We start from the raw sequence: 5948 nt of genomic DNA on the forward strand, positions 1-5948 counted from the left end.
CCTTGTGGGATGGTCACGCCTACCCTTTTCGACGCAGCAGCCATTGTCGGTCTTCATCCCAATGGTATAGATTTTGACCCTACTGTCTTAAATGAAGATACCATTGCTTTCGAGACTAGCCTTACACCTTACTCCTTATTCATGTCCTATTACCACGATAAGAGTACTACTGAAGTTTTAGATGTCGAACATATAGCTTTTCTAACACTATGGCTATCCAAATATGTGTTTTGTTCTCGCTCTCTCCAAGTTGCTAAGACATTCATTACCATAGCCAATCAGCTTCATGCAGGCACAAAACTATGCTTGAGCGAAATGGTTCTGGCGAACCTTTATGAATCTCTGAGTGAGAGCGTACATCTTTTAAAAAACACCAAAACCCAAGGTAAAATCAACTTATCAGGACCTTTCTGGCTCTTGCAATTATGGCTCAATGCCACATTTGAAGCCAGTCTTCCGGTAGCACCAGAAATAGATGAAGAAGAAGTAAAAAATAGGACTGTCGAATGACCAAGGTTGGTGCTAATAACGTCAACTGACGAAGGAATCAGCCTCCGACAAGCTTTCAAAAGCTATGTCATGATGTTTGCTAAGAGTTATCAATTTACTTCGACCATGACACCTTTTGCTGATAGAAAAATTGGACCTAAGTGGTTTACCCAACAACTGCCTTTGGAGATGCAAAAAGGATGAAAATATATTCCTGAATGTTTGGGAATCATTCTTAACCCCAAGGCTCCTTTTTTCTTACCGTAACACCACTAAAAACCAAATTGCTTTGATAGTTTATCAACCCAACCTTGTTTCTAGACAGTTTGGCCTAATCTAGATAAAACCTCGACCCATATTTCCCAAGAAAGGATCCATCATCTTTTATAACTCCCTCCATACTGAAGATGATGGCAGAGAACTGTCGAAGAAATTGACTGACGACTCACTTGACATTCGACCAGTTATATTTCGACCATCATTCCTATGCACTCCTGAGTTTGACGAATGGTGGAAAGATTACTACTCCAACAGATTTTTCGACGTAACTGCCTTTACTACACATTTGACAAATGCTTTCGCTTTTGTGCAGGATCGGACCAAAAAAGGTATTCAAAGACACATTAGGGAAATACAGAAATTTCAAAAGTATTTCGAAACTGCGTATAGACCTGATGATCTTAGTCGAACCATACACGAAGCAGCAGCAGAATTGAAACGCAAACTGACGGAGAAGTTTGAAAAACTGTCATTGCCTTCAAACCTTCAACCAGAGGCACGTTATGACCTGGCTTTCAGCTGTCATCCACCAAAATTCCCTCCTTTGCCAACCGCTGAATTTGGGGTGGCATTTAGCCCTCCATTTCCAGATTGGTTTGTTTGTGGGGACTTTATGAAAATTCTCCGTCAACAGTACAAAAAACCTGTTGAGCGTGTGGTTCCGACTAAGTATCATCTGGGCGAATACCCAGGACACCTTCATATTGGAATAGAACACGTTCGCGTGGAGGATCCCATTCTTGAAGGTGTTCACAGAAAAACACGATTTTTTCTTTTGTTATTCTAACTATATTATCATGTATCTCTTACACTTATTTTTTAATCTCCTTTCTTTCCTTAGCCGTGAAGATCCCTGCTAAGAAAGCTGTTGTCGAAGCGTCGCCCAGTACTGCTAAGAAGCCTTCGACAAAGGTACAAAACTTTTTCTCTTCTTATTTATTCTATTCCCTTTTTTCAACAGCTAACTGGCTTTGGTCTGCATGACTAGGTAAGTCGAAAACCCCCAACAATCCAAAAGAGAAAGAGTGAAGAGGAGAAAGAAGAGGATAAAGTCCCTAATGAAGAGTCTGGTGACGAATCTCCAGAGTTAATCCCTCCCCCTCAGAAGAAGAAGAAACTTACGAAGGTCTCTTCCCAAAAATCTATCGTTAAATCAACTAGGAAGGATTCTGCCAGTACTCCTCCTGCTAAGCCTCAGTAGAAAGACACAGGGAGTGGGCAATCCGGCTTTAATACTGAAATTCCTGAGGTAATTTTTATTTCGACAACATACATCCACCTTTCCTGCATCTTTTTTCTTCTAAATCTTAGAATTATTTTCAGGAACAAGTGGCTGTCGAAAGAACGCCCGAGAAAATTCTGGAGGAAACGGCCCCAGAAGAAGATATCCCCACAAGTGATCATGACATGCAAACTGTAGCAGAATTCGACACTACAGTGGGTGAAGCTTCTGAAGATGAATCTCCTCCTCATCCAGGATTAAATGCTGCACCTCAGGGTGAAGACTTTGATATGGAGGCTAGGGTCGAAGATGATCCTGAAGACGAAGCTGCCAAAGGTGGGGACAACCAGTCGAAACAAACAGAGACTGAGCATACTTCAGAGCGAAACACTCCACCTGCTCCAAACCAAACCCAAGGGAGTGGCAAATCAACTGGTTCAACTAGTTTCTCTCGCGAGGAGCTTGAAAATCTCAAAGTGCAAAGACCTTTGGAGTATCTGAAGGCCATGCTTAGCACCCGTTTTAATTTCTAGGATTCTTCGCAGAGTAGTTCGACCACTTCTGGGGCCACTTCTGAAGCACCATCACTTGGCAACATCTTGACCAAAATTAAAACGAAAATCCTTGATGTCGATTTGTTCAAAGTCTTGGAAGAGAATTCTCTTGCTCATATTGATCTTAAGAAAATTTTGAAGCAAGTGAATGTCCTGGAAGCTTCTACTGAGATTGGAAGTTTTGTGATGGAGCTGATGACTCTCATTGACTTGGCCACTGCAGATCTCCATCGTCAAAGAGATCTCACCAATCAAATCTCCTCCAAGTCTGAAACTCAAACTGTTGAATGGGAAGCCGTTTCGACTTCGACTGACAAGGTTTCAAAATTGCAAAAGCTTTCTGAAACTTGTGTCAAAGAAGTCGCTGCTTGTGATGACAATATCCAAAAATGGAAAACACAGATGGCGACACTTCAAGAAAAGATCTCTCAAGAGGAGAAACGTAAGGCATCCATGCAGCAACCCAAGCAGAGCGAGATTGACGAAGAATTGGGAGTGGGTATTCGACATGCAGAGAAAGCCCAGCAACTTAGTCAGGAGATTGAGACTCTCTCTACTCACAAGAGTCTTTGTGATCATCGACTCCAGTTTCAGAGGCAGAAATTCGCCACTTTGAAGGATACTTTTGCCAATTTTAATTTGTAGTCGAATTTATTTAGCAACTCACAGCCCTTTGAGGCTTTCTTTGCAATAACTTTTGAATGCCATTTTATTTGGCCCGTCTTATCACAATTATGTTTGCACTTATTCTGTTACTACTTTTACTTCCTGCAATATTGGCTTGTATTTTTTCAAATACTTGCCATTTATCTTTAGGATTCTCTCATCCTTTCCTATTTCTTCAATCTCATACGCGCCATTTGAAAATATTTTCAAAATTTGGAAAGGTCCTTCCCACTTAGGAGACCATTTTCCCATTAACTTATCTTTTCGATCCATAGGAAGGATTACTTTCCAGACGAGATCACCAATTAAAAAGGTCTTGAATTTTACTTTCTTGTTGTAAAACCTTTCGACTCTCTCCTTTTGTCTTCTTATTAAGTCTAGCGCGCGCAGCCTTTCCTCGTCTAAATCAACTAGTTCGTCCATCATCATACTCCAATATGTATCTGATGGGATTTCATGATGCCTTTGCTTTCTAACCGACTGCAGATATATTTCGAATGGCAAAACTGCATCATGTCCGTAAGTCAACTTGAATGGAGTCGAATTCGTTGCCTCTTTGGGGGACGTTCGACAAGCCCACAAGGCTTGATCCAAAGTCTTATGCCAATTCCTAGGTTTTTTCCCCACATGCTTCTTAATCAAGTTTATCACTACCTTGTTGGCTGCTTCAACTTGCCCATTGGCTTGAGCGTAGTAAGGTGTCGAAGTAAGGAGCTTAAAACCTGTTTCTTGTGCAAATTTCTGCATGTTTTTATCGGTGAACACAGATCCTTGATCTGTTGTTATTGTCTCAGGTATCCCAAATCTGTAAATTATGTATTTTTGGATAAAGTCTATGACTGCTTCTTGATCCACATTCGCCAATGGTATAGCTTCAGTCCATTTTGTGAAATAGTCTATCCCGACCAAAATGTACCTTTGTCCTTTTGAGGAAGCTGGTCGAATTTCCCCGATTAAGTCCAACGCCCATCCTCTGAATGGCCAAGGTTTTATAATTGAGTGCAACTCACTTGCAGGGACATGGGGTATGCCTGCATGTACTTGACATTCCTGACAACCTTTTGCGAATTCGACACAGTCTTTCAGCATTGTTGGCCAATACATTCCTTGTCGAAATAATAGCCACTTCATTTTGTGACCTGCTTGGTGTGCACCACACGCTCCACTGTGTACATTCGACAAGGCTATGTAGGCTTCGTCTTCACTCAGGCATTTCAACAAGACTCCTTATGCAGTCTTTTTGAACAATTCATTTCCCAAAAGTACGTAACTCAAAGCTCTGTATTTTATCCTTCTTTCTGCTTTCTGATTTGGGTCTTGTAGATAATTCTTGATAGGCTTTCTCCAGTCTGTTATTCCTGAATCATCTATGTTGAATATCTCAAAGTTTTCTTCGTCAGCGTATCCTAATCTTATTGACTCCAGATCTGATGGGGACAACTTGGTGGATACGACTCTTCCTCTGACTTCAATGGCTTCTTCTAACTTTTCCTTCGACACTTTGTATCCGGATGCTAGTTGAGCAAGATCGTTCGCTTCTTGATTCTCCACCCTGGGAATGTGCCTGAAGACGACATTGTCGAACTCCTTGAGAAGTCTATTGGCTATTACAAAGTACATGACTAAATTTTCTTTCACGCACTTATACTCTTTCGTCAACTGCTTTATCACCGGTTCGGAATCACCCATTATTTCGACTCTCGTTGCCCCCAATTTCAACAAGGTTTCAAGTCCAGCGATCAAAGCTTCATATTCTGCTTCATTGTTTGAACACAGACTTTCAACTTTGTACTTGAATTTTGTTGGAATTCTGTCAGGAGAAATAATCAACATCCCCACTCCCGTTCCTTTTTTATGACTGGAACCTTCAAAATACAATTTCCAAGGTTCTAATTCGACGTACTCCACATCTTCGTTTATAGAATGGTCGGCTATGAAATCAGCGACCACTTGTCCTTTCACCGCTTTTAAAGGCAGATATTTCAAGGAGTATTCTGTTAACGCTAAAGCCCATTTTCCAATTCGACTATGTAAAATAGATTTAGATAACATATACTTTATCACGTCGAAATGGGAAGAAATATATACATCGACAGGTTTTATATAATGCTTCAATTTCATACAAGAGAAATATACACATAGGCATAGCTTTTCTATAATGCTATATCTAGTTTCGGCATCATTTAGGACTCTACTGAGATAATAAATGGCTCTTTCGACGCCATTCTCGTCTTCTTGACACAACATACTTCCTAATGTTTTATCTGACGCCGAAATGTACAATCTCATATTTCTTTTTCTGCAAGGAGACATCAGGATTGGGGGACTAGCCAGGTACTCCTTGATTTTGTCGAAAGCCGCTTGCTGTTCTTGCCCCCATGCGAAGTCTTCCTTCTTTAGTCGAAGTAGAGGAGAGAAAGCTTGTGTCTTTCCACTGAGGTTGGAGATGAATCCTCTGAGAAAGTTGATTTTCCCTAGCAGAGACTGCAACCCCTTTTTGGTTGATGGCGCTTTCGCTTCCATTATGGCCTTGGCTTTATTTTCGTTTATTTCGATCCCCTTCTTATGGACCACAAAGCCTAAGAAATCACCCGCCTGCACACCAAAAGCGCATTTAAGTGGGTTCATTTTCAAACCAAACTTCCTCATCCTTTCAAAGGATTGTCGAAGATGATCTATATGACTTTTTCCTGAAACAGACTTAATCACAATGTCGTCAATATACACTTGCATGAAAG

This window comes from Lathyrus oleraceus, chromosome 6, assembly GCF_024323335.1.
Source record: "Lathyrus oleraceus cultivar Zhongwan6 chromosome 6, CAAS_Psat_ZW6_1.0, whole genome shotgun sequence".
NCBI classification, from domain to species: Eukaryota; Viridiplantae; Streptophyta; class Magnoliopsida; order Fabales; family Fabaceae; genus Lathyrus; species Lathyrus oleraceus.